The sequence below is a fragment of the Eulemur rufifrons genome, chromosome 3, assembly GCF_041146395.1.
Source record: "Eulemur rufifrons isolate Redbay chromosome 3, OSU_ERuf_1, whole genome shotgun sequence".
NCBI lineage: Eukaryota > Metazoa > Chordata > Mammalia > Primates > Lemuridae > Eulemur > Eulemur rufifrons.
In genome coordinates, this window is record NC_090985.1 from 4,278,433 (window position 1) to 4,295,645 (window position 17,213).

The following is a 17,213-nucleotide window of genomic DNA, read 5'->3' on the forward strand; positions in this document are numbered from 1 at the left end:
GAGCCCCCACACCTTAGCTTTCTGCCTTCTCCTGGGTCATCTTAGCAGCCCTTCCTCAGGTCCTGCCCTACACCGCTAAAAACCGGAGCAGGAAATGAAACTACCACGAGGCTCAACCCCCCTTCGAATCTGTGACATCCAACTTCATGTTCTTTTCTCTAACTTGCAACCTTTGGTATAATGTTATTTTTTTTTTATTGTCATTATTTAAAAACTACACATTCTATAAATTATACCTGAATACATGCTGGAAAAATAATAAAAAATTCAAACTTTGCAGAAGTTTAGGAAGGGCACAGGGGCAGAGGAAAGTCTCTTCCTTCCCCACTCCCTTCCGTAGAGGTAAATGCTGTAGTAGTTTGGACTGTGTGCTTCCAGACCTGTTTCTATAGTACACAAACATCACACACGCACACACACACACACACGCACACATGCACAGGCACTGCTATTGCAATATTACAGACGCGGCTGCAGTTAACGTCCTTGAGTGTAACGTTTTCTGTAGGATGGACTCCCAAAGGGGGAACTGCTTGATCGGAAGGTATGTACCCCACCTCAGCTCGGGAAGGGAAGAGGGGAAATGAGAGCTCATCTGACCCTGAGAGACTGAGGGGGAGCTCCCTGGACGCCCTCTCTGCCCCTAGAAAAAGGGGGTGTAGTCCAGTCCCAGATGCAAGACCTCTCTTGGTCGTCTCCAGATCCCTCGACCTCCTTGTCTTTATTCCTCTTGATACTCTCCGGCCTTTAGTCAAGTGTTTGGGAGTGTTCCGGCCTTTCTCAGATAAGGGAGGGACTGGGTGACCACCCTTAGGCAAAACCTGCAAGGAAGGAGCAGCGCCCCGACACTGGCAGGTAGAGCAGTGAGGCCCCAGGAGGAGCCTGCGCTACCTCCAGAGCTCAGGTGTGCGCCTGCAGCTCCTGCTCCCTTGGGCTGCAGCCCTTGGCTCTTGTGCTGCACCTGCAGCCCTGGGCTAACCACTCAGCGTGGACTCCCTTTCTCCACGGGACTTTTGACTGCCGCAGTCTCAGGCTCCTCCACGTCCATCAGAGGGCTCCGTCCCCAGGGTCCTCCCCACGTGCCTGGCCTTGGCTCCACCTGCCCTTTCCCACTAGTGAGTGTGGCAGCTCCTCTCCTGCTGCTGGAGGAAGTGCAGGATCCCTAGGGCTGCTGGGCTTGGTCGTGAATGTCAGAAACCAGCTCTAGCTTAGCAAAGGTGGGCACTTAGGGGCTTGGGCTTCGGGGTTCTCCTACCCCAAATACAAGAGGGACAGCATGAACTCAGCACCAGGGACCCAGAGGCCAGTAGACCTGTCATGGTCCTGACAGCTTGACGCTCCAGGCCAGGTTTTCTGTGAGGGTGGAGCCACGGCCTTCAGGATCCCTGGCCTCTACCCTCACAGCCTGTGACTGCACTGTGGGTTTCCACCACAGCAAGGAGGTCCTTGTCCCAGGTTCTTAATGGGTAGTGTTCCAGGGCGTGTCTGTCCCTACTCCCAGGGCTGGCGTCATGGGTCTGAGAGCTGTGCAGTCACAGGGCTCCGTGCTTAGCAGGGTTCCACTCTGGGTTTAGTGCCTGATGTCACCATCTTGAAATTCTTAATCATTGTTGCATCAGTGGCCCCGCACCTTCCTTTTGCGCTGGGCCTCACACATCGCATAGCCGGTCCTGCCCACCCTCTAAATCGTGCCCCACTCAGCTGCGAGTTGGGGAGAAGCAGTGTGGGAGTGTGAGGGAGTCATGTGTGGCTCTGGAGACAGTCATGGGTCTACTCAGACAGGCCGTGTCGCTATCTAATCACAAGAGTCCTGCGCTCATGCTGCGCTGGCCGGGACCAGTCCCGGGTCTCACTCAGATGGCCCCAGGGGGTGGGCCGGGCCTGAGAGACTGTCTCCTCAGGGACAAGGCCACAAGGGTCCCACAGCTGGTGGGCAGAGCCAGGACACCCAAGGTCATCCAGCTCCCAGTCTATCCCTGGGGGTCTCCATCCCTATCTGTGCAGCCTCTCAGTGGCCCCACTTGTGGCTTTCAGCCAATTCCACCTGAAGAGAGCATGTGGCTTCTGAGGACTGGGCTCCCTGCTGGCCACCCCTCCTTGAGGGCAGGAGCAGGGCAGAAACCAGGGGTCTCCTGGCCTGGAGGGAGGGGAGCAGAGTGTCAAGACAGCCCTGGGATGGAGCCATGACAGCAGTGACACCTGCCAGCCTGATGGTGCCGGACTCCCTGCCGAGCACTGCCAATCAGGGAGTCCTGATTTGCCAGCCTGTCTGTGGTAGGAGACCAGACTCGTATAAATGCAGAGTTCCCCGGGCCCACGGTGGCCCTCTCAGCGCTTCTCCTGGTTGCTGGCCATCCAAGCGACAGAGCCTGGGAATCTCTGCTGGAATCAGCCCAATCGCAAAGTTCAGCAGACAATCTTAGAAAGCAGAGAAAGGAGAAGGATTCTGTCCACCCACAGAGGCTCAGCCACGGGGCCAGCTGGGGGAGCTGGCAGCACCAGAGTCCTATCATTACTGCAGCGTTTTCTTCATTTTGATTTGTAACTAAGCATGACTATGACACATGCAAAGGCCAGGCTTCCTCTCCCCTCGCAGTGCCTGTGCTCGGACCCTGGAAGACCAGGTCAGCTTTGTGAGCTTCAAAGTGGGAGTCCCAGAGGGTGCCTGCAGGCCAGGAGCCTCCTGTCCCCTTCCCCTACCAGGGCTGCCAGGCTGGGCTTCCTCTTGGTATCAGTCGTGGGCTTTAGATTCTAATTCTGGCTGCCTTAACCAAGAAAAGAGACTTTTGGGAAGAGATTCAGGATGCTCTGGGCTACAAGTATCCCAATAACAATAGGACTTCTCATGTCACACAAGAAGTCAAACAACAGATTGTTCCTAAGATTGGTCTAGCAGCTCAATGAAGTCATTCTGGGGGCAGCCTCCAAGATGGCGCCTGGGCTCCCCTGGTGTTCACACCTCCCAGGTTAAGGAGGGTTGGCCTGTGTAAGCAACAAAATACTACACAAGGGACAGCATGTGGCTTTCAAGGCTGGGCCATAAAAGACACTGTGGCTTCTACCTTGTCTCTCTCTCGTGTCACCCACTCTGGAAAAAGCCAGCTGTCATATCAGGAAGACTCTCAAGCTGCCCCGTGGAGAAGCTGTGTAGACAGGAGCTGAGGCCTCCCGACGACAGCCTCGTGCGTGAGCTGTCTTGGCCGTGGACCTTCCAGCCTCAGCCAGGCTTTCAGATGACTGTAGCACGAGAGACCCTGAAGCTGGAGTGACCGCCTGAGCCTCAGGAAAGTACGCGCTGGACTGAGTTCTTCATCCTATCCTTACAACAGCCACGAATAGGCTTTATTGTTACCCGACGTGGCAGAGGAGGAAACTGAGGCACAAACAGAAAGTGGCAGAGATGGGATACAACAAATCCCCCTCTTCGAGGGTTGGCGGGGAGAGATGGCCCAGCTCTGCTTCCCCGTGGGCTTCAGGACTCCCCGGTCTCCGCCGCTTGCCCTGCGCCGTGGTCCCCAGTGATTCCTCAGGCGCCGGCCCTGCCTGGATCTCCCCACCCACCAAGCAGGGGCCAGAAAGGAAAGCCCGACTCCCACGCTCCCTAAATCTGATTCCACCCTTTGCTCCAGCCTCTCCAGCGCATCTACACCTAACCTGCTGTGCCCTAGCCCTGGCCTGGCAGCCACCCTCGGACTCGCCCACAAACCCAGACAGTTCCCAGCCTGCACAGCTGCGCCTGGAGCCAGAGTCTCCAGGAACAAGGATGCTTTGTTAGAAACAACTGTCACCTGGGGCAAGATGCCACACCCCTGGGTCGCAGAGGTTCCCTTCCCAAGGTGGTGGCCCCCAGGGAGGTCCCCATAGCAACAAGTCCCATATAAGGCTGTTGCCAGTGACACCCTCTGGTGCCAGGTCTCTCCTGAGGGTTTAGGGTTATACAAGTTTTCCTGAGATTTACCTTCCTCTTTCTGTACATTAGATTTAGTCTCTAGAGTCACTATTGTATCTGTGTCTCCATGAATTTTGTGCACTTCATATGTAAAGAATAGCTGGGAAGGGAGAGTCAGGGTGTGACACAGGGTCACAGCGTGGCAGAGGGTCAGGCTGTCCCTATCCCTTTAAGAACCAGGGGCTCTGAAATTGGTTTTAGGAAGGGGAGCATTTTGTTAAAGGCACTGAGAGCAGAACCCCCCTGGCTGCAGCCTTGGTGCCCTGGGGGTGGAACCTTCACCATGAGGGCAGCCACGCCCTCCCCAGCGCAGCCTTTCAGAACTGACCCCCCCAGCTCGCACAGCTGGCACCGCAGCGCAGCAGGTCCCAACGCCCCAGCGTCCTCTAAGGTTCAGTTGCTGCATCAGTTAGGATTTGGCACAGCTGCAGGTGACAGAAAATCCAAAATAACAGAAGCTTAAACAGATAGAAGTTTATTTTTCTCCCAGATGAATGACAGCCTAAAGTAATTAACCAGAGATCCAGGCTCAGGACCCCTCTCTACAGAAATAGTTTCAGTCACCGCAAATCCACGTGCCAGTGCCATCCAAGCAGCAGTCTTGTGACATCCTCAGTGTGTGGCTTCCACCCCCTGCTTCTGAGATGGCCTCTGTCACACCTTCAGTCTAGCCAGAGGGAAGGAGGAAGGGATGGAGAACATGACCAACTCTCCTGGCTGGCCCGGGATGTGGGACTTTCGGTGCTAAAACCAGTAAGGTCACAGGGACACGGGGACAAGCTGGTCACTCTGGGGGAAGGACGTGGCCCCTCTCTTAAGGGCACAGTTTGGAAGTTATACAACATGTTGCTGTCGTCCCATTGGCCAAAGCTTAGTTATATGCCTTCATCTATCGCCAAGGAGGCCAGGAAAGCTATTCCTCTGGGCGGCCCTATGTTCACCTGTGCACTTAGTGTAAGAAAAGAAGGGGCCGGGCGCGCTGGCTCATGCCAGTAATCCCAGCACTTTGGGAGGCTGAAGCAGGAGGATTGCTTGAGGCCGGGAGTTCCAGACCAGTCTGGAAACATAGCAAGACTCTGTCTCTATAAAAAAATTAAATTAAATTAATGAGGTATGGTGGCGTGCACCTGTAGTCCTAGCTATCTGAGAGGCTGAGGCAGGAGGATCTCTTGAGCCCAGGAGCTGACATTTCAGTGAGCTATGATGGTGCCACTGCACTCCAGCCTAGGTGACAGAGTGAGAAGCTGTCTCCAGAAACAAAAACAGGAAGGAAGGAAGAATGGAAAACAGCTATTAACAGCTATTAGAATCAAGCAGTCTCTGGCCCAAGTCCAGCAAGGAGACTCCATGGGCTGCTGGAGACACAGCCTCCTGAGCCCCCTGTCACAACTGCCGTCCAGGCCTGGGTGTTGAGCTTTCCTACAGAGGAGCTCCAAAGGCAAAGAAGGCTCAAGCAGGCAAGGCAAGGAGGACAGCAACAACCATCCCCTCCTGCCCCCCATGCTGGCGCACTCTCCCACCAGCTGCAAAGGCACTTGCTTGTCCCGCCTCCCTTGCAGCTGGAGCATAGGCCCCTGGTTTCATCCGGGAATGTAAAGGGACATCTGCTGGAGGACTTCTGGGAAAGGATTCTTCCCACTTAACGGATGCATGGGAGGAAAAGCCTTTTCTACTGGTCGTGGTCCTCTAGGCATGTAAGGCCTAGAAGTACACTGGCCAACTTGTGACCAGAAGGGGTCAATCCAAGTGCAAAACCAACAGCACTTTAGATAACAGAGCAGAGATATGCAAAGAACCAGGGTCCCTGCTGCCACACTGGGCTCCTGCTGAATTAAATACTGGAGCCACTTACTGCTAGAGTTACTACTGTGTGAGATAATGAAAATCTCCTGTCATGTAAACCATTTTCCATTGAATGCACTATCACTTGCAATGGCTGCTGAATGAGTCAGTCATTTTAACAATAAGGAGCGTGTCCCCTGCTGAGTGAGAGGAGGAGGTGGGGACTCCTGTGCACTCCTCCCTGCTGGGAAGCTGTGTCAGGGCAATGGCTGCACAGAAAGGAAGGGGCGGTCTTCCTCCATCTTCCTCCTTCCTCTTTTCTCTTCTTTCTCTTTCCTTTCCTCCTTCCTTTCACCCTGCCCTTCCCTTTCTTTCTTTTCCGTCCCCTTCCTGTCCTCCCCCAGCAGACATCAAGCAGCAAAGATCTTGCGATAAACAGGATGGACACAGTTCCCGCCTCCAGGAGCTCACAGGCCGGCCCAGGAGACAGAGGGTTAAAGGATCCCGCAGAACAGGTACAATGAGGACCAAGGCAGGAAGACCAGGGCTCTGTGGGGCACCCAGAGCAGCCCCAAGCACATTGGGAGGTCAGCTCAGAGGGCTTCCTAGAGAAGGTGACCCATGGGGCCTGAGGGAGCAGTGGAGGCTGGGCGGTGGGAGCAGGAGTGTTGGCGTGTATGGAGCAGCCTGGAGAAGAGCCGGGCAGGCGAACGGGGCTCCCTCACCGGCTGGAAGCAGAGCAGCGGGGTTGGAGCGAGACCGGGGAGGGTCCTGCTGGGAAACGGCCAGAGGTGGAGGGAGGGGTCACCAGGGGCCGGACCACAGTGTCCTCATGAGCCGTGAGCAGGAGTGGGCGCTTGGCCCGAAAGCACCAGCTCGACCATCCCTCCCAACCACCCGGTTTTCCCACATGGCTCAGCCGCTGTCCGGGTCTCGTCCTGGCGGATCCCCCAGGAACCGGCCTGGTGTGCGCTGGCGAGAGACAGGCTGGGGTGCAGCTGGACCCCAGGTCATGACACGTCCTGACAGCCGTTCTAGCAGGACCGCAGGATGGAAGATGTGGGGGCCCCTGTCCAGGGGAACACAGGTGGTGGCATTCACTCCTGGCCAGAGGGAACATTAACAACCCCAGACTATGGGCCACGTGGAGTGTCCAGTGTTGGTAGCCACTGCTTGCCGGTGGGCATGGGCGTCAGGGGTATAATTAGCGACAGCCCGTGGGATTGCAAAGCTGTAGTGCTTTGGCATATTTCCTGATTTTTTGTTCTAATTCAATTTAAATCTGACTCCAAGCCACCATCCCACTGAGCTGGCAAGAAATTCCATCCCAGGCATATCACTGCACTTCTCTCCCCCAGACTCAGTATTTTGTCAAGGTCCCAGGGTCTCAGGCAGTGCCAAGGTCTAGGGGTGGCCCCACTGGTCGCACCAGCAACTACAGGATCATCTATCATTGCAGCCCTTCTGCCACCTCAGCAGAGCCACAAGCCTGGGGATATGGGAACAGTGGGGAGGGGCCAAAGCGCCATGCTCCAGGTCTGCTCTCCCTCAGGTCCCAGGACGTTCCCTCCAAGGCCTTGTCACCTCTGGACGCTGCCTGGAATCAGAGTGTGGGACTGTCCCCGCTACTCCCAGCTCTACTCACGCTCTGCCCCTTTTCCTTCTGGGGTAAAAATCCTAACATATCCCTCTCCCTGCTCTCAGAGGCCCATCTTTTCCTCCTCCCTCCAGGACATGTCACAGAAGCTCACAGAATCCCTATAGAGTCAAAGTTATTGCAAGACGGAAAGATCCATTAGCTTCCAGTAGCTTCTAGGCTCTGGCCACCAGAAATACCCAAGGCAAGGAAATACCAAGGGACTGACTGTCCGCTGGAAAGAGCCAGGGGAGGGAGAAATACAAAGCAAATGAGCACAGGTTAATGTCTCAGTCAATTATCTTGCCTCAGCTGTTTGATGAATGGCACGTGTCACGCTGTCACGGGTAGTGCTGTTGTGCATCTCACACCATGCCTGGCTCTTTCACCTGGTGACCTCACTTGGTGACTGTCCCTGGCTTGAGCTTCCCTCATGCAACATATTCTGGAGGACTTGGACCACCGTCAAATGCTGCTTCGTTAGTCAAATGTCATTAAATGACATCACAGTAACAATCTCAGACTCTCAGTGGCTGACAACCATCAAGATGCATCTCTCGCTCACGGTGTGAGCAGCCGGGTGCTGTGGCTCTGTTCCCTGAGTCGTCTTTATCCTGGGATCCGGGCGGAAGGGGAAGCCCCTTTCTGAGTCACGCTGTTCTCCGGGGAGGCAGGCGGGACCCGCAGCTCAGAGCACAGCCTTGCACGCAGACAGGCTGCGTGAGCATCCCGCATCGTCACAGTCCATGCCCACCACAGCCCTGTGAGTTCGGAGGTGACATTATTGTCACATTACAGATGAGAAACCTGAGGCTCAGAGAGAGTAATCATCTCGCACGTGGACACACGAGGAGGTGAAGAAGTGGAGCCGGACCTCAACCTCGGGTCTGTCTGGCTGCAGGGCCCGGGGGCTCGCTCAGCCCGCTATTCTGTCCCTGCAAAGGGGACTGGGGACCGGCCAGGTAAGCACAGTGAACCGAGCACAGGCAGTTAGCACGACTTCCTATCGAACTCCCACTGAATAGAGAGAACAGAAATAAAAGATTTGTAAACCAATGAGGACAAAGAGAATGAGAGCAGCAACAGCAGAGAGAAGACACGGTGACAAAGTTTGGGAAGATGAGAAGCAGCAGGAGGGGAGGCAGAGCTGAGAAAGCAGAGCACCGAAGCTCCGGAATCGGAGGCGCCTGTTACTGCAGGTGACTCCTGGGGGCTGAAGCCAGGGAGCTGGGCTGAAAGCCAAGAGCCCCAGGCCCCTTGCCTGTCCCATACAGCCAGGTGGCTGTCTCTCCCCCAGCAGGACACTGGAGTTTTCTTCTGTGCAGAGATTGACTCAGGGAAGCAGGCACAGTGGAGGGGAAGTGGTTCAATATTAAATTTTTTTTTCTCAGCATATTAGGTCAATATACAAAAATCAAGTGTATTTCTACAACGGACAATCCAAAGATGAAATGAAAAAGAACAATTCTATGTACAACAGCACCAGAAAGAATAAAGTACTTAGGAATAAATTGAACAAAAGAAGTACAAGGCTTGTCTATTGAAAACTACAAAACGTTGTTGGAGGAAATTGAAGAAGAGCTAAATAAATGGAAAGGCAGCCCACGTTCATGGATCAGACGACTTGATATTGGTAAGATGATGCGTCGCCGAAATCAATCTACGGATTCAATGCAATCCCTATCGACATCCCCCTTAGGTATTTTTTTGCAGAAATTGATGAGCTCATCCTAAAATTCATATGGAAATTCAAGGGAACTAGAACAACCAAAAACAATCTTTAAAAAAAGAAGAACAACATTAGAGGATTGACACTTTCTGATTTCAAAACATCCTACAAAGTTCCAGGAATGAGAACAGTGTGCTGTGGCATGACAACATAGATCAGATATAAAATAGAACTGAGAGCTCAGAAATAACCCCTCACATTATGGTCAGTTGATGTTGGACAAAAGTAGCAAAATAATTCAATGAGAAAGAAGAGTCTTTTCAACAGAAGGTGCGGGGACAACTGCACATCACACGCAAAAGAACGCAGTTGGGGAGTGACTGCTAATGGGTACACGATTCCTCTCTAGGGCGATGACAATGTTTTAACACAGATTCTGGTGATGGCTGTGTAACTACATATATGAAACGCCATTGAATTTTACACTGTAGCTGAAGTTTACAGTATATAATTATATGTCAATGGTTTAAAAATTAAGAAAATAATTTTCTTACAAAATTTGGGAAGAATTAATGACAGTCACAAAGAAAACTAAGAAACAGAAATAGCCAGGTGTGGTGGCCGATGCCTGTAGTCTCAGCTACTTAGGGAGGCTGAGGCAGGAGGATGGCTTGAGCGCAGGAGTCTGAGGTTGCTGTGAGCAGTGATCTTCCCGCCTGCATGGCAGGGCAAGACCCTGTCTCTTAAAAAAGTAAGAAAGAAAAGAAGAGAAAAACAAAAAAAGTGGTATTATATGAATTTGAAAATGCACAGTTTGTTCACATTTTAACATTTCTGATATTGAGACGCATCTGTGAACACTGGAGTATCTCAGTTTCGTTGGGAGCGTTCTTTCTCAGGGGCGCATGAATATTAAGAATAGTGCATGTGCAAGCTTAGATTAGAAGAATTACAGTGGTATGTCCAGAAGGAAGGACAAGATGTGTAAGAAAGGAAATGTGATTGTAGTGTGTTCCGCAGCTCAGCAATGCACACGACATACAGCCGTCATGAGCCAGAGAAACAGGAACGGAACGTGGCTTTTCCCAAAAACACTGATCTCGCCATCATGGGCAGATAAAAGGAGAAGTAGGATATGGGCTGCTGCGGAAGAGTTAACATTTCATCTTCCAAAAGAAGGAGGAAAAAGACAACATCTAAAATCAATCATTCCAGAAAACAGCAGTATGGGCACATCATTGAGAAATGTGGAGGTTAAGTATCAGAAGTGACTGAAAAAGTCTGAAGGGGAGAATTCAGGGATGAGGAGGGGACTACTGAAATGTTTTTCTATTACTGTTCTTGCTGTTGTAATGATGGTTCCGTTTGACTTTATTTTTTTATTCTTTTAGAGACAGGGTCTCGCTGTCACCCAGGCTAGAGTGCAGTGCTGTGATCATAGCTCACCAGAACCTTAAACTCCTGGGCTCCAGTGATCCTCCTGCCTCAGCCTCCCGAGTAGCCAGGACTGCAGGCATGCGCCTCCCCACCTGGCTAATGTTTAAGCTTTTTGCAGAGATGGGGTCTTGCTAAGTTGCCGAGGCTGGTCTCCAACTCTTGGCCTCATGTGATCTTCCCATCTCCACCTCCCAAAGTGCTGGGATTACAGGCGTGAGCCACTGTGCCTGGCCCTGTTTGACTTTAAAACCATGTATATGTAGTACTTTGTTTCTTTTCCTTTTTTTTTTTTTTAATTTCAATGTAATATGGGGGTACAAATGTTCTGGGTTGCGTAGATTGCTTTGGTAACGCTGGAGTCAGGGTTACAAGCGTGCCCCTCACCCCGATAGTGTACAATGTACCCATTAGGTAGGTTGTCACCCATCCCTTCTGCCCCTCTACCCCTGTTTGACTTCCACTGAGTTATACTTCCCTCCGTGCACAGGTGTGCTCATCGGTTAGTCCCAATTTAAATGTGGTGTTTGCTTTTCCATTCCATAGACTCCTCACTTAGGATAAGGGTCTCCGGTTCCATCCACCCTGTTGCAAAGGCATTAAGCCATCCTTCCTCGTGGCTGAGTAGTATTCCATGGTATACAGACACCACATTTTTTAAATTTCAGAATATTATGGGGGCACAAATGTTTTGGTTACATGAATTGCTTTTGTACAGTTTGAATCAACTGGAAACCATTCTTTTAAGTGAAGTATCACAAGAATGGAAGAACAAAAACCGCATGTACTCACCACTAAATGGAAACTTACAGATCAACACTCATGCACACATATGGTAGTAAAATTCAACAGAAATGAAGCAGGTGGGAGGGGAAGGAGGAGATGGGTAAATTCACACCTAACAGGTATAAAGTACACTATATGGTGACGGACACACTTATAACTTTGACTGGTGCTTTGATCTGAATGGAAGGAGAAAAGGAAGTGGGGCAGGAGGGAGGAAATGGGTTATTCTCCGTGGAGCCCATCCCTGATGCCCCGACCCAAGGTCCCCCGGGTGGGACAACTGAGCAGCACTGAGAGTGGGAGAGAGAATCCTGCCAGGACACCTGACAGGAGGGCAGTGGGAAGGCAGGAGAGGAGGACTTTGCCTCCGGGTCCCACCCTCCTCCAAAAGCAATGAGCTCCTCAAAAGAAGGGGGAGGCTCCCAGTAGCAGCCACACCCAGCCCTCCTGGGGCTCTGCCCTGCAGCCCTGGAGCCCAGGGACCCGGGCTGGGGTGGGGCAGCCACAGTCCTGCTGAAACAGAGGAAGCCATTCTCCCCACAGCAGGCGCCATGGCCACTGCTGCGGAGGCCATGACCAATGCGTCCACCCCACCTGGTGGAAGAAGGGAGATTGCAGCACGAGGCTGTCAGGATTCTCCCAACAGTTCCCTGTTGGGAAGAATCGCTACTTTGCTACTCTACTGTTACAAGACAGTCCTCAGTTGCATCTTCAAAATCCAGGTATTCCATACCCAGACATTGTTGATTCCGATCCTGGGGCTGTTCCGGTTATCTGTTGCTGGGTAATAAACCATCTCAAACCCAGCTGCATACAACAGCCCCCATCTATCGTGCTGTTGGATTCCTTGTCTCAGGCATTTGCATGGCACACAATAGGGATGGCTGGTCTCTGTTCCCTGATGTTGGAGGTCTCTCTGGGAAGACTCGAATGGCTGTGGGCTGGAAGCACCCAGGGGCTTCTTCACTCATGTCTACCACCTGAGCTAGGGTGACCTCAAGGCCGGGATCAGCCGGGACTGTTGACCGGGTGCCTACATGTCACTCATTCATGTGGCTTGGGCTTCCTCACGGCATGGCAGCCTCAGGCAGTGAAACCTCTCGTGTGGCGGATCAGGGTGCCAAGAGTGAGCGTCCCAGTGAACACAGCCAAAGCTGCCTGGCCTTTTATGACGCAGCCTCGGAAGTCACACAGCCTCATTCTGACTGTGCTATGTTGGCCAAAGCAGGCACAGTCTGCCCAGATTAGCAGGGAGAGGACGTAGGCCTGACTGCTCCATGGGAGGAGTGTTGAGAATTTGCAGCCATGTTACAAACACGCCACTGAGACCCAATATTATTAATTAGCATAAAAATAATTTACTTTAAAGTATTTTACACATACACATGCTCGTTGGGTAGAATAACAAGGAAGCCAATGTATCGTGATGGTTAAGTGTCTGGGATTACAATCAAACAGAACTGGTTTCAAAACCTGGCTCAGGACCTATGTGTCCGTGAGCAAGCCACTTCACTTGTCTACATCTCAGTTTCCTCCTTGGTAAAGTGGGGATAATAACACCTGCATCATACAGTGTTTGTGTTTGAGGATGACACGGATAGCATGTGAAAAGAACTTGTCCCGCGGTAAGCATTCAGAACACGTTAGTCCCATTTTCCTCAGTTACTCCTATCATCTTAGAATCTTTAAGATTTGCTGTCACTGCAAGCCATTATAGGTAACTGGAAAGAATGGTCGCCTTTCTTGCGGGAACAGCACCCCCATTTTGTGGTGGACCCGATCCCCGCTCCCCTTCCAACCAAGCTGTGCCTGTGGGAGCTGCCAGCTTCTCCCTCCCTGTCACAGTGATTGCTCTGGGGCGGACGGAAGGGCCAGACTGCGCTGATCATCACACCCCATTTTCTGGCCTTAATGATGGTCCGGAGGAGGGAACATGGCCCCGATGGGACAATCACATTCTTGGAGGTTTGCTTTCCCCCACAGCTAGCCGTCAGGGAAGCAGGATAACATGTCAATACATGATTTTCTCATGGTCCCAGGCTTCTGGAGAAATCCAGTGCAGGGACCGAGAGGTAGAGGGAGTCCTAGAGTCGTGAAGTGCCTGGGTCCAGTGGCCCACAGCTGCACCCTGTCCTTCCTGGTTACCATCATCCTCTGCTCTTAAGCTATTTCATTTTTCTCTCATTGGCAACCAAAAGAATCCTGAGTAACACACCACTCTGATTTTATGTATATACACACACTTTCACTGTTGTAAGGGAACTAGTTAACTACTGTGACACAGCTCTAAGTGCTACAACCCACTAGCTTTGGAGAGCTCCTGACATGAGCTTCCAGAAATTCATTACAGCATGAGAAGCCAGAGATGATTCACTGAATGGCAGAACGTTTCAGCAGGCGGCCACTGCCTTTCCCATACCAGCCAGCGGACTTCCCACCTTTGGTTTGTTCCCACCCAGAAGCCCCTGATCCCCCCTGCAGCGCTGGGCCCACACGCTGGCTCAGAGCAGCTGGCACTGAACCAAGGACGTGCCCCGGGCCCAAAGGAGATTAGAGGAGATTCCGTATATTTACCCTCTGTGCACTGCCCAAGAAAGGATGCCTTGAAAGACTTTGGTGCCAGGTATTTACGGACACTCAGGAGAACGGGTGGCAGCCCATGTGTCGGGGTGCTGGGCAGCGTGTCTTACTGTGGATGAGCAATCCAGAGTCCCATGTTGGAAAGATGTGAAAGGTGTCTGTATGGGGAGCAGTCAGAGAGCCACATGACCTGCGTGAGGATTTGCAAACTGCTCCCCACAGTCTCCTGGGCTTACCTTTTCCTTGTTCTTCTCACTCTGAACGTGATTTGCAATGCTTGGCAGGTGGGACGGGAGCTGGTCAGGGAGCTGAGAGGAAAGTCCTTCCAGCTCCACCTTGCTGTTCTCCAGGACGAGGGAACGGGGACCTCACCTGGCAGATTGGGCCACGCTCACCGGGGAGCAGCTCGGTCTGTCCAGACAGGTGACACGGGTGGACCCGCCCCTTCCGCTTCCTGCTTATGGGTGCTTGAGGCACAAGCTGTCACGAGGCTACCTTCCCGCGTCTTTCTCTCTGGTGCTGTCCTGTTGTGAGGCTAAATTGGAAACCCTTGCAGTTTGGCCATCTGGCCCTCTGTCCACTCCCTCTCACATGTGGTGTCAGGATTCTCTTGTTCCCTGAAGTCTGGGTGGCCAGCAGGGTGTCTGTTTCAGATTTGGACTTTGTGGCAGGAAGTGGGTCTACCTATCGCTCTCGGGGAATGTGCCAGCCCCATGGGGTCAGAGAACCAGGAGTGCCAGGGGAGCCGGGCACCTGGTTCATGGTATCTTGTTCCGTTTGTTCACCGGGAGCCCCACAGGAAAGCGGCAAATCTGCTCTTTCTTGCTGCTCATCTTGCTCTTCCTGTCTACCGGCAGGCTGCTTCGCAGACCCCAGCAATAACATAAGCGAGACACAAGTTCTTGCCCCTCTCACATAAAGTCCCTGCTGTTCTGGCAGCCTTGCCCTGCGAAGACATCAGGGCCAGGCTCCTTTTGACTTGCAGCTGCTCCATCCCTCCAGTGTTGCCTATGTCTTCCTGGTCCCAGACAGCTCATCCTCCCTCCCCGCTGCATTCCACCTGGCAGGGAGCACAGTGGGCCAGGGATGCCCAGGGTGAGCCCCTTTGTCTAAGGCAGGGGTCAGCAAGCCACAGCCTGCTGCTGGCCACCTGGTTGCTAAACAGAGGTTTGTTGGAGCACAGCCATTGTCCTTTGTTTAGGTGTTACCTATGGCTGCTTTCAACACACAAGGGCAGAGTGGAGCAGTTGTGACACAGTTTTACTGGAACACAGCCACTCTCTAATATGACCCTGTGAGAAAAAGTCTGCCGAGCCCTTTCCTAAGGGCACCATCAGGTGCTGCCTGCTCGACTTCTGCTCACACCCCGTTGGCCAGACCGTAGTCACACAGCCACCGCTAGCTGACAGGAAGGGGGACAGATGAAGTCTTCATCTTGGTGGCCATACGCCCCACTGACTGCCAGTCATTACTAAAGGAAGACAGGGAGAGTGGCTACTAGAGGACATCCAGCTGTCCTTCTACCCATGCTCATGTGTCCTTCAGCCAGATGGTGGTACCTGTTACTTCCAATCTGAGTTTATGAACAAGGTCCCGGCCATTCATTTATACCCATGTTGGTTTCTTCTGTCATCTCTGCCTTTCCTTCCTCACTGGGACATTTTGCCACAGCAGAGCCAGGGGTCCACGCAGGGCTGACTTTCCTTGCAGAGTCTCTTTCCTGAATGCCTTCAGACTCCAGTGTGGAATAGGCGCCTGGCTGTGCAGCCTGTCCCCCACTTCCATCACAAAGTCGGGGTTGGCACGGTTGAGCTTATGTCACCATTCCATGTCTTTACCAGAACTTGGTCCACGGCAGCAATTCCTCTCCCCCCGTGGGAGTGGGCAGCAGCCCCCAGGCAAGTCAGGAACTCACTGCCCCCCTTGTTGGTGGGCAAGTACGATGGCCCCTAGATGAGGTCCTACCCCCATCCCTGTTCCTGCTATAGCCTATCCCTGTCCCTGTGTGCTCTGGGCCAGGACTTTCTACCATTCTCTCCCACAATGACAGCTCGTCCCCAACATGAAAGCCCTCAGGATGGAGGATTTCTCAAGCAGGCATGAAGCTTCTTAACACGCTTCCTTCCTAACAAGTCTGCCCCCTTTGAATCCCCTCCCAAGGCGGTGTCCAATCTGTCGTCTCATCACGTCGTCTGGGTTACACCCAGGAGATCGTACTTACCGTGTTGTGCTCTGGCTTCATCTTGGACTTGTTCATGACGCACGCGCTGTCTGCGCACGGATGCAGAACCACCGAGAATCGGGTCTGGGGTAAATGCTGAAAGCTTGCTATGCGTCATGTGAGGAAAAACTGAAAGAACTAAGGGCTCCTGGCTCAGAGAGTGGAAGCCTCAGGGGTCACCATCCTCAAATAGCTGAAGGGCTGGCATGTGGAAAAGGGAAGAACATTTCTGTAAGATTTGTATAAAATTTGACTTTTTAAAAATAATGAGTATTACTTTGGTATGTAGGAAAACAAACAACAAAGATATACACATGAGATGAGATTTGAATGGCCCATGAATGGCCCTGAATGGCAAAACTCAGATCAAAGCACAATACTTTTTCATGCAAAATCAGAAAAGAACCTTTTCAGAAGTGGAGCTCTCCGATATGAAATTAGTTGCTCTGAGAGGTAGAGAGGTTCTTGTTTTTGATGAGATGTAAACAAATGATGAATGACCACTTGATTGCAAGAGAAATGAGGGGTTTAACAAAGTGGCTATCCCAGGCAATGACCCTTTGATTGCAAAGAGGAACCTTCTGAAATTACCTTGGGTTCAAGGGGATTTGGGGCAAGAATTCGGTTCTCATCGAGTCCGAGGAAGAGCTGAACAACTGGGCTGCGGGAAGGGTGGGAATGAGATGAGCTCCAGGACACAGCCCCACCGTGGTCACTCGGCTCCCAGCTCTCTGTTTCTGGGTTTATAATTCAAACCCTTTCCTGAGATTCTGAAAGGCCATTGCCAAGAACGTGGATTTGGCTTCCCTGAGTCAGGCGTTCAGTGCTGGTTCAAACTCAGGGCTCACTGATTCTGAATCAAGAGTAATTTCAAGCACATGATGTTCTTCACGTGGTTGGAAAGAGGTCAGGACCAATTAATATTCAGCTGAAGGCATGAGCTCAAATTGAACTCAGGGGGCAGCAGAGGTAAGAGCAGAGCCCTGGGAAGAAGGGACAGAAAGGGGATCAATGTAGCCCACTGGTCAACTCCCAGACATTGGTGATCACCTACTGGGACATGCATTGGCCAGGACAGAGCTACCCATGGGCTGAATTACAAGTGACACTGCAACTTTTAACATCAACTTTAACATTTTAGAACAGTTTAGATTTG